Below are 19,239 nucleotides of genomic sequence, written 5' to 3' on the forward strand. Positions count from 1 at the left end.
AGTAATAGCTGGTGAGGAACATTAAAACAAATGTAATTTAATTGAAACGATCTAAAATATTAAATAAAGTATATTAGAGAGTGTTCGATTTATCTGAAAAAATTGATAATTAAACGAACAAAAAATTATATTAAATAATTTCGAGATCTAACGTGTAATTAGATGCAAATATTCAACTTAAAATAATCGCTGATCAGAAACGATAAAACAAATGTAATTTAATTAAAACGATCTAAAATATTAAATAAAGTATATTAAAGTGTTCGATTTATCTGAAAAAATTGATAATTAATCGAACAAAAAATTTATATTAAATAATTTCGTGATCGAACATTTGATTAGATACAAATTTTCAACTCGAAATACTTCATCGCTGATCAGAAACGATAAAACAAATGTAATTTATTTAAAACAATATAAAATATTGAATAAAGTATATTAAAGTGTTCGATTTATCTGAAAAAATTGATAATTAATCGAACAAAAAATTATATTAAATAATTTCGAGATCTAACGTGTAATTAGATACAAATATTCAACTTAAAATAATCGCTGATCAGAAACGATAAACAAATGTAATTTAATTAAAACAATATAAAATATAATAAAAGTATATTAGAGAGTGTTCGATTTATCTGAAAAAATTGATAATTAATCGAACAAAAAAATTATATTAAATAATTTCGTGATAGAACATTTGATAAGATACAAATTTTCAACTCGAAATACTTCATCGCTGATCAGAAACGATATAAACAAATGTAATTTATTTAAAACATATAAATATTAAATAAAGTATTTAAAGTGTTCGATTTATCTGAAAAATTGATAATTATCGACAAAAATTATATTAAATAATTTCGTGATCGAACATTTGATTAGATACAAATTTTCAACTTAAAATAATCGCTGATCAGAAACGATAAAACAAATATAATTTAATTAAAACATATAAAATATTGAATAAAGTATATTAAATTGTTCAATTTATCTTAAAAAATTGATAATTAATCGAACAAAAATTATATAAATAATTTCGTGATTGAACGTGTAATTAGATACAAATATTCAACTTAAATAATCGCTGATCAGAAACGATAAACAAATATAATTTAGTTAAAACGATCTAAAATATTGAATAAAGAATATTAAAGTATTCGATTTATCTTAAAAATAATAATTAATCTAAAAAAATACGTATTATAGTCCAAAAGCACGGAATACTAGTACAACGTACCTTTCTCTTCGAAATCCACCGTTGAACTGAGTCATTGTCCTCTATGAAGTTACTTCAGCGTCTTTGTCGATTGTTGTTTATATTATTACCCCGAGGCTATACACGTGCGTATATAACTAAACTAACGTATTTAATCAATAGAATTTACTCGTATACTTTATCTCTCGCATATACATACAAAACACACATACACATACACATACACATACTCTTCCTTTCTTACATTTTATATTATTTCATAAAATGTTATCGTTACTTTCGGTTAAGAAGTTTCACTCCGAGGAAAAATGTATAAAAATTAATTACAAAAATATAAAATATATTTTTCATCTCTCTCTCTCTCTTTCTCTTTCTTTCTTTCTTTCTTTCTTTTTATGTAACCAAAGCACGCTTTACGAACGACAGTACGAGAATTGTTTGTAATAAAACGAACGTTCTAAGCTCTAATTAATTTTCTTCAGTTCAAATAACACGGGCTAAGGAAAATATTTGCTGGTCGAACTCCCCATCCCTTAATCCCACCACCCTTCTCTCTCTCTCTCTCTCTCTCTCTATCTATCCCTACTCCAATCTCAAACCCCCTTCGTAGAAATCCCCATGCGTTCGAAACATACACACATTGTTGCAAATCGTAGTTGTAGTTGTACGAGGTAAAAAACCAAGTGGGGGGTGGATATTTAACATTTATGACGTCTGTCGAGTCGAATGATTCCGCCTACTTCTATTTTCCGTTTTATTTAACGTACCCCTAGTAGAAAGCGCCCCCTCCTCCACCTCATCCCACCCACCCTCCCTTCTTTACATATATATTTTCCTTTTCTTATTCTGTGTTTCTTTCTTCTTTTATTATTATTATTCATCTATTTTTTTATCTTCTATTTCTTTTTTTCTTTTTCTATAAATTCCTTTATTCGTTTCTCCCCTTTTCATCGTTTGCACTTTTCTTTATCGCGTTTCCAACCTCGTTCTTTCGTTCGTAAGTTGCATGCAAAAATATTTTTACCTGGTGATAGAATAATCTACTTATGTTTTCTTCTTTATATCTTTTTTTTTGCTTCCATGTTATACATTATTATACGAGATCTTTCTAACGTTTAATATCGTGGGAATTCTCTTTTCTTTTTTCTTTTTTGTTTTTTTTTGTTTTTATTAAGACGATAAATATTAATTATTCGTTAATGAAATAATACTGGAATAGATTTTTTAATGTTACCTATAATACACAACGATACGAATATTATTGTAAATATTTTATATAATTTATAAAATATATTTTATAAATTTTTTGTATAAATGAACGTATCATGAATTATTTTTGGATAAAAAGTTAATTGGCTTAAAGAGAAATCATATACGCGACTGGGGATGAGAAAGTTAATTAAATCATTTAAATGTTGCTCGAAAGAAAGTTCATAAGGATTTAATTATTATATTCTTCTGTTCATTAAAATGAAAATTCGTGGCCAACGTTTTCGTATTTCTTACAGCAGGTTCGTTGACACGGGACCTATATAAAGAAAAAAAGAAAAAAATATCCGTAGAAAACTGACAGAAAAGGAAAAAATAAAACGAGAACGAAAACGGGGGATGATAAAAGGGAAGAAAAAAAAAAAAAAAAAAAGAAATAATCTCTAGAAAAAGAAAAGAAATCGTTATATTTCGCTTGGAAAATTTTTTTGCCACGATTTTTATCGACGCGTCGAATTTCGTTGAATTCTTCGAGAGAAAAAAAAACATTAATTAATGATAATGATGAATTAAATAAATACAATATAATAGATCACACTTCGATTTTACGATATATGCGACGAAAACAAAATCTCAAAAATATTCATACCAAATAAATAAATGTAATAAACATAAAATTTCTACTACCACATTAATAGAATCGTTATATCTCCTACGCACTTCGAGAGAAACCCGAATTTATCTAAAACATTATTATACGCGAATTTCTATATAATTACCAATTATTTTTCAATCATCAATTAAAAATATCTAATACGTAATCGTGAATTCGTATTCAGATCTAATTAGCTTTTGATCGACGATGAATTTTCATAGAAAATAAGTGAACACGTGCGTGTACGTGATGCATACGTGTAAAATAAGTCGTGTAAAAATTCGAATTCTGAAATAAAAAAAAAAGAAAAAGAACAAATTTTCGTTTAACACGATCATCGATAAAAAAAAAAAATTAAATATCCATTAAACAAGACCCGTCGAAAATTCCTGTTAATTATTTCGTACAAATCGCGAGGGCATTACAAGGAAGGTTTAGGGGGATGAGTATGGGGAATGGGGTGATCCTGTTGGGATTGACCAAAAGAGGATAGAATGGGGTGGGGTGGCTAGAAAGAGGAGGCGGATGAGGAAGAGGAGGAGGAGGAGGAGGAGGAAGGAGAAGTAGGAGGATGTCACGTTGTTCTGTGATGAAGAGGCATGGGTAAAGGTTCATTAAGTTCGCGGTAATGGCGGTCGATAAACCCACTCGGCCATTCGGTCGAACATCTGTTTAGAGTAAAGCATACCAAACCGGACTTCCCCCTTCCTCCCCCCTCGCCACCCTCTCCATCAGACCCCCCAATTCCAGTTTTGACTCCGCAGCAGTTTCTCTTTGGTACTCTTCTCTCGATTACTGCACCATATGTATTATCCGATTATATTCTGACGGTTATTGAAGCTAGGAAACCTATGGAAATCAAGCTTATCCGATTGGTCGAGCTACCTCTACCACTCTCCTCATTTTAGCGAATTCAAATTTGCAAACGGATAGGGAAAAAAAGTAGTTTTTTTTTTATATTTATTTTTTATTTTTTTCTTTTTTTTTTTTTCGTTTAAGTGCACCCCGTTTTACGAACCCCCCCCTAAGTCGTACGGTTTTTTTTCTTTATTACCTTTCTATTTTTCCCCCTTCGATCAGCAGTCACGGTACGGGTTCGATGTTTTTTTTTTGTATTATGTATGTTGGTATAAATATATATATATTTTTTGTATATTTTATATATGTATATGACGTAAAATTCGAGAGAGGAGGAACTGTATGAAAGAGGAAAGATTTTTATTCGAAATCGAGTATCATGTAAAGAAAAAAAAGGTCGACGTAATTATTAGACGGAAATTTTGATATTTTTGATATATCGATTATTATAAAAATATAAAAGAGAGAATATTATTATTTAAAAAAAAAAAGAAAATAGTTATATATATATTATAATAATGTATTAGAAATGCACGCGTGAGAATACGGAAGTGTTGGAATATAAAAATTAGCTCGAGAGTTTAATCAAAATGATTATTATAATTATTAATGAAATTATTATAATCATATTACCGTTAGATTTTTTTAACTAATTAAAAATTAGCCTCATTATGAGTAATTTAATTGCACGTTGCTTTTTTTTTTTCTACGCAAAAGAAAATACTTATATAAGTACATTGAATGAGAAAAAAGAAATTAATTATAAGACTAATGTTTTTTCTTTCTTTCTTTCTTTCTTTTTTTTCTCTTTTCTTCTCTCTCGTGAAAGAAATACAGCGTTCGTAACCTTACCAAAGGTATTTAATAAAATTAAATGAAATGATAAAAAAGAAAAAGACCAACGAAATTCTGTGATTGCTGATAGAACGATAATAACATTATCAACGGTTGACATATTTTATCTCTAAATATTTTCCAATAATTACTATTTTAATCTTGTTCGCGTTCAATGCATCGGTCCAATTCCGTGTAAAAAATACAAATTATATATTATTTATATATAATAAGATATAGCACATATAAGATATATTTAAATATATGCGTATGTAATATTTCATATCAAGGAATAATACAAATTATTATATTTATTATTAATTACTTATATTTCTTATATTTCATTATACTTCAATATTTATTATTTATTACTTATTTTTCAATATATTTTAATTACTTATATTTCAATATACTTCTCTTTTTATATTATTTTATATATTTAATAATATATCCCGTGTACCCATTTTAGTCGCCTTTTACGACATGCATGAGTTGCATTGGGACTATTCTTTCCAACCCGGTCACCACACGGGTGAATTACTATTGTAACAGATAAAAATGTTATAATAAATATAATGTAATTAAATGTACGTAATCTTTATTATTACCTTTTGAAGTTAAAAATAAAAAAGAAGAAGAAGAAGATATTAACATACAACGAAAATATTCGGCATAAGAATTTATTTGCAACGCGCGACAAGTTAGACGTTAATAAAAAAAATAAAAAGAGAAGTTGTTGAGTTAAAGGATTGTTTTCAAGTGAAACACTTTTTTCCCCCCCATTGTCATTTTATTTCACTTACATTTGATCCGTTCTTGGCCGGTTGATACACTTTCATCTCTCTCTCTCTTTCTCTCTCTCTCAACAGGCCCATTTAAACAACAAACGTCCGATTTTAATCATGCTCGCTGTTAGTGCAACACAAGTTTGTATACTCGTCGTCGCGTCTCGAGGAAGTTTCGCATTAAATGTAATTAAAATCTTAAAATAACTTCTCACTTTTGTATACTTTAATGAAATAAATAAAACAAATTTTTCATACTGCGATATCCACCTATACAGAATATTCTTCTCTTTGTCGAGTATCGAAAAAATGATAGAAACAAAAAAAAAGTATGAGAAAAATAATTGAGATAATAAACGAGAAAGATAAGAGTATATTATAATTAGAATAAAAATGAAAGTAATAAAAAAAAAGAGAAAGAAAGATACGAGATAATAATGGAATAAAATCAAGAAAGAAATAAAGAGAAAGAGATAGAAAGAATGAGGAACTAAAAGAGAAACAATTAGTAAGAGAGAGAGAGAGAGAGAGTAGAAAAAAGGAAAAAAAATCTTCTACGCCACGCCTACGCCATTTGTATTCGTCAGAAAATTAAACATTATTTATATCTTCCTACTCTATCTTTTATATATTTATTTTCATTTTCTTTCCACCACCACCTCTCCCTCCCCACCCCTCGATCTATTCGCGTTAATTCTTTTCTCCATCTTCATCGTCGTCTCCTTCTTTTTCTTTCAGCGGTTCTCTCTGACTTTCGAGATATCGCACGTCTCATTTAAAAAAAAAAAAAAAAAAAAAACCGCGGCACGTGTTCCACCAATACGCGGTCCTCTTCTCTCACCCCACTCCACTCCCCATCCTCCCTGTATATTTTCACAGGGAAAAATAAAAAGAAAAAGAAAAAAAAAACGAAACAGAGGGGGAGAGGAAGATAGAAGAGAAGAAAGATTTTGATCATTTCGCGAGGGATGAAAAAGTTTGCGGTAAGAAGAACAGTGGGGGATGAGGTAAAGAGGGATGGGGTTGTTGGGGGTAGGTAGATAGTGAGGGGTGGGGGTTAATGTACGTACCGCTTTAACGACCATTTCCTTAATTTCCGTCTCTGCTTGCTACACTTTCCTTCTATCTCTCTCTCTCTCTCTCTTCTTTCGTTTACTCGCGGAACCATCTTTGAGATTATCGCCAAATTTAATATCAAGATGGCGGACCCCCATAATGGTTGCGACTAGACAATTAGTGCTTAGCTTTACTTAATGAAATTCTCCAACCGTAGACCCGTACTCGAATGTATTAAATACGTTAAATGTGTGTCTGTGTCTCTGTGTGTGTGTAAATATACATGTGTATGTAAATTTCAAGGTGTAGAATTATACGTAAGGTATATATATGTATATTTTAGGTACCTGTGATTATTCGGCGTGGAAAGGAAACCGATTGAAGATAAGTACGACGACGTTCGGCCTGAATGCAGATGGTGTTCGATTTTCGCCAGTCGGCGGCTATTCGCAACGATGATTTCAAAATTTATGGACACGTGTAACACATGCCCCCCTCCCTCCCTCCATCCCTCCCTACCCATCATATCTCAATATTCCCATACACATAGGAAGCTACTTACGATATCTGTTTAACATCCCGTTCGAAATTATAAACGAACTGTCCCGTAATTTACAAATTCGGTAGAATAATTATTATTATTTATTGTTGTTTTTTATCTTACGGTGGTTCGTTTTTTTCTTTTTTTTGTCTCGTGAAACGAGTAATATCGATTTATTGTGTGCGTATATATTTGTTATTACTTATTGCATTTCGTGTGCAATTTATTTATAAACGTGTACAGTAATGTATTTTTTAATAATTTATTATTAGGTCGGGGGTATTTTTTTATTTTGCGCAGAAGTTGATCGATCGATTGGATTTTATGTGCGAGTGAGTCCTCGATCATTTTGAAGAATTAAATGACGCCTGTTTGCCCCATAATGTCAACGAGCTCAATGGATCTTTTATTCAAAACGCATCACAATCGGGGAAATATCTTAAAAATGTTTTTCGAAAGACTCGACGTAACGTGAAATATTCGTAGAACGGTATGAAACAAAAAATAAAATCGTTCGATACTTTAACGTTTGTTATTAAATATATGAATGTTGTTCGTTCGTTCGTTCGAAATGTACGTTGTAAAATATAACACGACCAGTATGCATTATTAATTAACAAAGAAATAATTAAAATTCACGAATAATTTACGTATACACGCGCACACACACACGAAGTAGCTCTTTAAATTATATATTATTAATTAACATAAATAAAAGTTTAAATAATTATTAATTAAATTATCGTTGAAATAATTCGTACTATTAAAATAATTAAAATAGCTTCAGGGCTTTATTATAATACATATATACATATATAATATAAATAAATAAAAAAATTAATATATTATATTAGACAAATGTTTTCGTACACCTAACTTCATCGCGTTAAAACAATCGAATAGAAAAAAAAAAAACAAACTAAAAATCAACTTACGTTATTACAAACAAAATAAAAATGATCGAAACCAAAAAAAAAAAACATAAAGGAAACGCGTGAAAATAATTCGAATAAAGGTTTTTTGACGAATTTCTAAACGAAGAGTAAAACGAATGTACTTTCGGAAGATCTTTCGGTGCACTTAAAAGAAATAAAAACACAAGGGAATAAGGGAATAGGAAGGAAAGGGAAAAGAAGGGAAGAAAAAGTAGACGAGAGAATACTCGGAAGAAGGTAGAAAAGATGAAGCAAAGGGTATGGCTCGGCATTCGGAAGCCATATCGGCCGGCGTGACTCGAATGAAGAAAATCCGGCCTCGAATTTTCAAGCTGGACGTGAGAATTAGGCATCCGGTGAAGGGGTTCAAGGGGTTGGAGAAGTGTAAGAGGAAGGAAAGGGTTCAGGAAGGACGCGGTCGACGAGTTCGTTTCAACATTAAACCTCCACATCCCCCACCCCCACCCTCGTTTTTTTCCTCTCTCTTGTGTTAGGATACACGTTAGGTGCAGAAAAAAAAAAAAAAAGAAAGAAAGGAAAAATAAGGCATAGAAGGAAATTGTGAACCTTCTGCTTTCCACGAGACCGAGAAAATATTTTACTTCTTCCGGAATATATCTTTTTTCTTTTTTTTATTGTTTTTGATACCTTTTATTTCTACTTTTATTTTTTTTCCTTCCTTCCTTCCTTCCTTCCTTCTTCTTTTATTTACGAGCTACATAAGTGCTTATTTATTTATATACGTATCATCCATGTGTATGTAATACGAAACACGTGATGTATTATTTATTTCGTTTTTGAGAATTGTTTTCTTATTTTCTTTTTCTTTTTCTTTTTCTTTTTTTTTCTTTCTTTTTTTGGATCGACGACTGATTATAATACGTTCTATTTCTTTGATTTTTTCTATTTGTTTTATTTGTAATAATATTTTTGTCGTTATTAATATTCAATATTATTCGAATCTCTTGTTATTTTCAAAGAGAATCAATAATTTTCAATTCATTTTAAGATGCAATATATCGGTATTTAGGAAAAAATTCGTTATATACCCTTATGTAAATAATTTGACGTATTGATTTTATCGATATTATTTACTATTAATTTCACACCACATTTTCCTATAATGTAACATTTAAAAAATCCCACAGCGAAAAACTCTCTACGTTTATCGTAGACATATATATTTTTCAAACAAAACTAAATTGATGTAAATACCACTTCACATTAAAAATAAAAAAAAAAAAAGAATAAAGCACGCTCGTACGAATTATCATTCGTAAGAATAAAATAAAATAAAATAAAATAAAATAAAATACAAAAAAAGAATAAAAAAATATAAAATAAAGAGAGAGAGAGAGAGATAGTTTCTTTAACGCGTTATATCGTAAAAAACGATATGCTAAAAACACGCACACACACATACACACATGTATAAATATTCGTTCGGAAAAGAACGTTGATCCCTTTGTCGGTAAAATAAGACTCAATTTTGGATCATATAGGTTACAAGAAGGGCTTGGTGGGGGGTGAGGGGGGTTGGAGGGGTAGAAGAAGAGGTAAAAGAGAATGGTGAGGGGTGTGGGAGGGGATGGTTTGAGAGAAAAAGTAGTATCACGTAACACAGAGAGAAGTATGCGAATATCACGGCAGAAGGCTAGAAAGTCTGCCGTTGACATGGCACGTCCATATTTTCCGATATGATATTCGATTATCTCGATATTCCCGTCGACAAAAGTGTTTATTCTATTACCCTACGTCCTACGATATTACGTTTAGAGATCGCCTATGGGCAAAGCCTGCTTTTTCTTTAAAAGCTTCACATATTTTTCTTCCTACTTGACAGCTATACATACGTATATACATATATAAAAATACAACACATACATATTTTATATTAATGTATATATATTTGTATATATTTTTTTGTGTTTTGTAAAAAGAAAAATTATTCGAAAATCAATGAAATTTGTAGAAAATAACGTAATATCGATATTATTTGCATGCTTTTATTATTATTATTATTATTATTATTATTATTTTTATTATTATGTGAAAATAAATTGCTAAATAAATTTGTATAATTCTTTATATTTCTTATTTTCTTAATTCTTTATATTTCTAAATTTGTAGGAAATAACTTAATAACGTAATATCGATATTATTTGCATGCTTTTATTATTATTATTATTATTATTTTTTATTATGTGAAAATAAATTGCTAAATAAATTTGTATAATTCTTTATATTTCTTTTGTGTAACAATTGGACGTTTTCTCGACAATTATATTTCAACGAGAAGAATTTTCTCTTGCGATATTTTTTGTTGTTATTGAAGCATATTGAACCATAAAAATCGGATGGAATGTGAATGAAAGAAAGGAAGAAAGAAAGAAAGAAAGATAGAAGATAGAAAAGGATCGAACGTTTCATTCTCTCGCATGTTTTATCAACGTGACCTAGAAAAAGAACGATATTTGTTTGATGTCAGTATAGATATATTATTTTGATTCAATTCTTTTTATTCGTCAACAGAAAATAAATATATATATATTTATAACGAGAGAGATGAAATTCAAAAGAGAACTCAATGTATAATAACATTGCTTGTTCTTTCATGATAGCTTGTTCCCATAGTTCGGAAGTTGCTTTTCATTTGTTATGCAAATATATTTTACAATATTCCACGGTTGAAAATCGGGGAAAAACGATGATGGTCGCAACAAACATTGAAATGCACTGCACACTGGACGAAATACGTGAGGGAAGATAACCAATCCAATCCAACCAACCAACTAAACCAGTGGACCACGAAAAATATTTAGATACTTTTCGAAATTGAATAACTCTGTGCTTTTATTTATTTTATTTTATTATTATTATTATATTATTATTTTATCTTTTGTTCCTTTTTCTTTTCGAAACGGATGAAACGTTGCTGAATTTTTGATACAAATATAATATGAGGGATATTAGTATTTTATTTTATTTTATTTTATTTGGAGCATGAAAGATCGAAATGAAAAAGAAAAATTTCACGGTGTAGAATTTTGAGGGGGTTGGTTGGTGGAGTTCTGCTTAATTCGTAACTTCTATTGTTTTTGTTTTTATTATTGCTGAATATGATATTCGATTTGTTAAACTTCGTTTATATTTATTTTAATAATATACAGTATATTAATGGTTTCTTATTTATACGAAAATACGACGAGCACACATTATTCATTTAAATTTAAATAAATTTATTCAATTTCTCTCAACGAACGTGGAAATATTTTCGCATTTCGATGCGAACACCGCGAGAAAATATTTTCCACGGATTCTACGAAATATTTTTCACCGTTCTATAAAATTAAAAGCCCAATAATAATAATAATAATAATAATAATAATAATAATAATAATATCAATTTTACTATGCAACAACCTAGCATATAAATCAAAGTTATTTTCACGCAAGGTTGTCATAATAACGTGAAAGAAGTTTGAATAATTTGTCAATTGTCTTTGTCAAAACTTTCATTAAAATCTCGATATTTAAAACTTCAATAAAAAATATTATTAATTCATTTATATAATATATTCCGCATTTTAACAATAAACGTATAATATACAAAACGAATAAATAATAATAATAATAATAAAAGAAAATTTTGTTCGAGTAACGACTTGCGGTGACTTTCGTTGATTCTTTTTTTCGTTTTTTATCCGCGTTGCGGAAATTTTGTTCGTTCGAAGATAAAAAAAGAAGAATAAGAAGAAGAAAATAAAAGAAAATAAAAAAAGAAAAAAGGAAGGAAGCAAGGAAGGAAGAAGAACGAGAGTTTTTATTTCGTCTTTCCAACGATAAACGACTGCGTGTTGGTGTTCTCGTAATGAACGATGGTGATTAAAATGCGCGGCCATGCCGTTTCGTTGAACTAAAGTTGCGATTTTACGGCGACTTTAATGCTCCGTCTCGCGAACCTATCCTCTTCCTCCCTCTATCCCTACTCCTACTCCCTTTCCCCTTCTCCTACTCTCTTTCCCCCCACTCCTGTACGCAGTTCCCCCACCACTATTATTACGATTACTACTATAACCATAAGTACTACGACTACGATTGCGTATCCCTTCGGATACGCTTAAGATTTTGTTATAAATTTAAACACCGAGCACGTTTTTCGATGCTGGGCTCGAAAACTTTCGTCCTAAAGCCAACCTAACTAACCCCCACCCTACCTTTCCTCAGCCCCCAACCCCATCATCCAGAACGATTCAATTACCAAAAGCACCAACCTGGGTTTAAAGAGTTCAATTATTTCTATTGCTTCGAAAGAAAATTTATGCACGTTCTTTTTCTTCTTCTAACAAGTTATTATTATTATTATTATTATTATTATTATTATTATTATTATTATTATTATTGTTTAATATATATTCACGTTGCAATTCAATAGGAATTGTTTTCTTTCTTGGTATTATCAGTTTTTTACTATCCGTTATTAGAAAAACCAAAATTAATACTGAAATTGTTATATAAATATTAACGACAAATTCAAATAAATAAATAGAAAAGAATTTCACGCGTTTCCCGATTTTTGTCTACATTTGTTTTACACTTCGATCAAAATCTCTCATTGAAATTGAAACGTTTATTTTACACCTGGTATATTTATATCAACAATTTATTTGATTTTTCAAACGGTCATTGATAACTCGTAAATCTCCGTTCGATTATATTGCTATCCAATAGTTCGCTCGCAATAATTCGTAATAAAAATAAAATAAAATAAAATTAAAATTAAAAAATAAAAAAAGAAAAAATAATTAAAAACGAATAGGGGAGGAAGGGTGGGAGGTAGGTGGGGGGTCTTGCAAACTATTTCGTTATTAGGACAAAAAACCATAATCGTAATGTGAAACAATAGATTAAAAAATAAATATTTAAATATTTAACAGAAGATATTATTATTTATCGTTTCAATTTTCATTTTTCTTAATATAAAAATGGGTAATAAGAAGAGAACCCTTTCTCCCTTGGTAAGTATCTCAACCGGAGCTAGTTATCTTCCCTATCTTTCTATCTTCTATCTTTATCTTTCTGGCAAGGTGAACTCGTTCATCGGATTATTCGACGAGTTTTTAACGACATTCGACACCGCGCCAGCCAGCCAACCAGCCAACCAGCCAACCAGCCAACCAGCCAGCCAGCTAGCAAAAGTGAAGTCGCCAAGTTTTCTGGTTAGGGCAAGAGAAAATTAGATTCCCGATGGAATAAAGTCATGCTAGGTAGATAGTACTCTAGTAGTAGTAGTAGTAATAATAATAATAATAGTTGTAGTAGTCAGGAACGTTTCTAAGATTAGGCACGAAAAGTATCATTTCTATAAACTCTTATATGGTGTTTTAAGCTGCCAAAATTGTTCAAATAATAGAATGAAATTTGTATGTTATTATCCATTCGAAAATCTCGAATTTTCTTTTATAATAATACTTGATTCATTATATTTGACATTTAATTTCAACAAATTTCAATCATAGTAAACGATCGAACAATTTCAAATTAAATCTAGGTCCTATCAAGCTATCCTAATATAAAAATCAAATATTTTTAATATAATTAATACACTCTTAGAGAAAACTACAATATATAATAAAAAATATAATCTACAACTTTCTATATATTCAATATTTCTTATATTAACATAAAGTATCGTAATTAATAATATAAATTCGTAATTAATTTTAATTGAACCCTTTGAAATAGAATATTTCTAATATTAATGTAATACTTCTCAATTAATCAAAATAACACGAACAAAATACAAAAAAACAAAATTCTTTTAATACCACGGGGGAAAGGTTTAAACATTTTTTTAAGTCGGTACCTTAACATAACGATGGTGGGTATTGGTAATGGTGCAGTACCTAGAGTATAGTGTATAGAAGTAATTTCAAAGTAGAAATTTCTTCTAGGTTACACAAAAAAAAAAAAAAGAAAAGAAAAGGAAGATAGAAAATTTGGAGTTTTAGTTTTGTTCGTATATGTGTATCTATATCGTAAAATTAGCTACGGTTTACAGTTTGAAAAAGTTTGTAAAACGTAATAGGTATCTACGGCTGAAGGACCGATAATACGCTAAGAAGAGGGGGACGGGGGATGGGGGAAGGGGGGAAGGAGGGATAGATATTGGTATGTCGAAAGAGGATACACACCACTTTTCTTTCCATCAAGGGAAACTACGTTTTTCGATACCACGAGAAAGAAAGAGATAGAACTTAAAAGTGGAGTCTCTCCTTTTTGAACGATTACTTCTTCTTCTTCTTCTTCTTCTTCGAAGAAATTCTTACTTAACGACATACGAGACAACATCCCGACACGTGATATTTTGTTTCCTAACGTAACGTAAGAAGATATATAGATTCTTTCTATCTACTTATCTATCTATCTATCTATCTATCTAGATATAAATGCAACTTTCTTCAAGAATTTTATTTAAAAATATAAAAAAAACAAACACATTGGTACGAACAAAGTTTCTTTTTTTTTTCGATACTAATTTGAATGAACGATAGAATAATAATTGATAAAATTATTATAATTGATAATTGATCAAATTAATATAAGATAAAACGCATCTGAACAATTAAAATGACGTTTGCGTGATGAAATCCTAATAGTAATACTATATTATATTAAAAGTAACCATAAAACAACAAGAACATAATAAAATCCACGCAAATTCTACAAAGAAAAAAACGGTACGAACGCGTCGTTTATTATTTGAATTCACCGAACCGCGGTAGAGAGAAAGAAGAAAAAAAAGAGAGAGACCGGAAAGGGGAGAGGAGGCGGGAAAGGATTTCTCTTTTTTTATCTTTTTATTACGGTATAATTTTCACAAAGAGCAGACAAAAAAAATGGAATCTTTCGAGTAACCCCTTGCACTTCCTTTCTTCAATTTACCCAGAAACGAACGTAGGAACAATAAAGAAGAAATTGAGAAAAGGGGTGGGAGGATTGGGAGGAGGGTGAAAAATAAAGAAGAAGAAGAAGAAGATGAATCAAAGAAGGAATCCGCCAATGAGAGGAGTTGCTATGACATCGACTGTTCACCCACTACCCCCCACCCCCCAACCAACCACCCACCTGCCTGCCTGCCATTGGGAAGAAAAGCTGATTATCTATGTCCGTGACTTGAAATTCTAAGGAGAATTGCGAGGAGAAATAAAGTGATTAAATCGTTGAATAAAGGTCAAAGACACCCTTCTTCCATCCCCCGTTCTCTTGTGTTAAAAAGAAATATACAATAAATAGAAATAATTTATATATAAATCGGATAAATTTAGGGGGAGGAAAAAAAGGAAGAAAAAAGGAAGACAAGAAGAAGGATGAAGTAAGGGATGAAGTAAGGGGTGGTATTCGTTTAACGTAGGATTTAATCGAAGGACACATGGTTGCTCATCCGCGATTTTCTTTTCTTTAGGGATAAAAATACACCTACGTGTGACTGTACATCCATCTAGCTCGGTATATTTTTCTTTCTTTCTTTCACATATATACCTGGTAAACGAAAGAAAGAAAAGAAAAGAAAATAGAAAGGGAATAATAAGAGAAGAAGAAGAAGAAGAAGAAGAAGAAGATATAAAACGAGGAAGATAAATCACGCGGTGTGCTAGGGCCGTGCTTTTCTTCTCTTTCCGTCGTTCAACCCTTCCAAGTCATCCCTCTCACTCACTCACTCACTCACTCACTCACTCACTCACTCATTCTTATTCTGTCTCGTTCTCTTTTTCTTTCTCTCTTTATCCTTTCACTTCCAGGTCGTCGTTATTCCCGGCATGACGACGACCCGTTTTCCATGACGTGCCATTATTAAGACGCCTTCAGGCCGGACGCCGGGGGCCGGGCTTGAAATAGAGGGTGGTGGGCGTCAGAGGAGGGGGTGGTAAACTGGGTGGTTTACGGTGGGTGATACTCACCACCACCACCACCACCACCTTGCTTGCTTTAAGGTTTACGTTTGGATTTTTAACGTGAATAATAGTCCAGGGTGATTGCTTTAAGGAGGAAGGAGGCTGACTTTTCAACCCTTGTTTTCTACCAACAACCCCCTCCTTCTTCTTCTCCTTCCCTAAAACTTCCCCCTTGAAACTTCAGTTCACAGTTTCACTTCGGTTCTGTTCGAAATGGCCAATGGGTGGGTCGCCTGTCTGCTGTTTGCTTCCCGTGCCGAGGTAACATCGATCCCTCCAAAGATTTTATCGATAAGCGTTAATCTTACAACCTATGGGCGTATATTCAGTCAAATCCGAACGAGCTAGAAAAACAGGTAGAAAACTTACCTTGATCGTGAATTGCCTGCATAACGGCTTGTAAGCGTTCGTGCCGCAAACGAGGAACTTATTCGGGCTTTGCCTACCGAAAACTCGCAAATAATTTGACACTCGTCGTCGCTGCGACCCTTCAAATTGCATAATTCTTTGTGCGCGTAACTGCTGGACCACTGGAACCTCTGAAAAATACCAATCGAACAAACCAAAAATTAATATATTTGTATTAGAATTATTAGTATTTAATTAATATATTTATATTAGAATAATTAGTATTTGTGAATTACGATTTAATTTAATTTAATTTTTTTTTTCTTTTTTTCTTTAAAACCATATGTTTATTGCTTCGAATCAATACTACTATACCACTATTATAGAACTGTTATACTTTATTTATGTATTATTTACTATTTTCTTTTTACATTTATCTACTTACTGTGCGTTACTACTAATATAATGATAAGTTTAATAATAATTACATAATTTTCATTTTTGTTTTGTTTTATCTATACATTATATTGTACTTTACTGTAATTAATGGCCTTTAGGGAGCCCCTAGGCTCTAGGGTCAATAAAATATTATTAAATAAATAAAAATAAATAAATTAGACGTACAATTTCTTTGTCGAATAATATTGATTTTTATTTCGATCTTAAGAAATATTTTTCTCGATTTTATTTTATTTATTACACACGCCCAATAAACAAATATTATTCGAAATTGTATATAAATACGATTTTATCATAAGTTTGTAAATAATTTCCTTTCGTTTAATATGATATACGATATAATAATATAACTTTAATATTACGTTAGAAAATAAAATCAAATAAAATGAATAAAAAGAAAAAATATATATATATATTCTTATACGATCGATCAAAAAAAATAATCATCTAATTACGACAATAGACAAATTTTATACACACATACAATTACGTATAATAAAAAAAGAAAAAGAAAGTGCGTGAAAGAAAGAGAGAGAGAGAGAGAGAAAATATTCTATAAATAGATAATAATAAAATATGAAAAATAAAAGTATGTATAAAAACAGACAAAACGAAACAAGGAGATGACCTATTTCGATTCAACGAAAGCTACAATCCATAGTTTTTATTTCTCCCCCCTTCTCTCTCTTTTTTCTCCTACCCCTTTACACATATACACATACACATACACATACACAACTAAAGTTTCTTTCTTTTTACCATTTTTCCATACACGTCATTCTTTTCTGTTATCTATCCTAGAACTAACGATAGTTATTCGAAGTTCTATAACTATCGGGGGGTGGAAGGGGGAGGAGGGGGGCTATCATTTTTCCGGGAATACAATACCGGATAACGATAGCGAGAGCATCTTCGACGGAAACGCGTGTTTTCCTCTACAAACAGAGAAGTAAAAGAAATAGAAATAGAAAGAGAAAGATAGAGAGAGAAATAGAGAGAGAGAGAGAGAGACACACTAGGTATGCCATTAGCCTGAGTACATTTCGATCGTATAAAAAAAAAGAAAAAAGAAAAGAAAGAGTAAGAGAGATAGTTTAAAAAGAACGAGTATGCGAGTGAAAGAGAAAAAAATGAGAGAGATAGAGAGAGAGAGAGGGAAGGAAGGATAGTAAAAAAGGAATGAATGAATGAGCGAGAGAGAAGGAAATACGAAAAAGTCGTATTTTTCTGTAACATAAAAGCTACTACCGGCTTACGTTCACGGCCCGTATTTCACCCCCGACGACAAGCATGCCGACATCCCCTTAGTTTTATTAATATCGAACCGACAGGTCGTAAGACTATTTCATTTTGTCTGCTAGATAATTTTTATATATACTTGGCTTTTTTTTCTTGTTTTTATTTCATTTTAATTGACATACGGCATTTCATACGTAAACGTAGAAAGTAATGTGACGTTTGTTAAACGTTAATAATATTTTTTAACATGCATATTCTTAAATTTGAGATTGGTTTTTTTCAATTGGGAATCGATGAAGTAATTTGTTCTCAATCGGGAGATAATTTTTTGAAAGTTTATCTTTCTTATATTTATTTTATTTATTTTTTTTCTTTTTTTTTTTAAAAAAGAAAATATTCATTCGTTCATTAGTAAATGAAAAGATTTATTTATAATTGTTCGATTGGAAATCGAGTTAAGATGTAACTGACAGAAATTGATTAATCTCTTGAGAATGGTTTTAATATAGTTACTTTTTATGTTTTTATTTGTAAAAAAAATAGACAAATATTATAATTCATTCAGTGATAAAGAAAATGATTTGAGAATTGTTCGATCGAATAATCAAGTTAAATGATAATTGATGGGGACAAGGAGAAATTTTGGAAAATATATTTTGAAAGATGTTAATTAAATACACATTAGGAAATGAATAAATAAGAAAATAATAATCGAAGGAAAAATGTTTAGAAAAAGGAAAGACGAAATAATATACGAGTTTCGATTATCCGATTTGGTATTCTTTAGAAAACGAGATAATTTGAGATCAACTTATTTCAAGTAGTAGAACACGCGCAGCACGATCGAATGACTCATCAAGGAAAAGTATATCGATTGATCTCGAAGGAAGGAAGAAAAAAAAAAAAGCAATGAAAGAAAGAAGGGAGTGGACTCCCGTACATAGCAGTGTACGTGTAAATCTACTGGGTGTCCTGTCGTTTCTTAAACGTTTCATTTTACATATTATATTTTCTACGAACGTTGACAAATAAATTTGATAAGTATACCAATCGTTTTATTCCCAATTGGGGTACAATAATAATTATTCAATAAAATATTAATCGTAAAACAATACGAATTCGTGTGAATCGTTTCTTAAACATTTCATT

General features: G+C 30.7%; 1 pseudogene; it reads right to left on the reverse strand.

Moving 5' to 3' along the window:
- LOC122515838 overlaps positions 1-19,239 on the reverse strand; it is a 252,365-nt pseudogene that overhangs the window by 79,139 nt on the left and 153,987 nt on the right.

Source organism: Polistes fuscatus, unplaced genomic scaffold (assembly GCF_010416935.1).
Source record: "Polistes fuscatus isolate 324 unplaced genomic scaffold, CU_Pfus_HIC Scaffold19, whole genome shotgun sequence".
In the NCBI taxonomy this organism is placed as follows: Eukaryota; Metazoa; Arthropoda; class Insecta; order Hymenoptera; family Vespidae; genus Polistes; species Polistes fuscatus.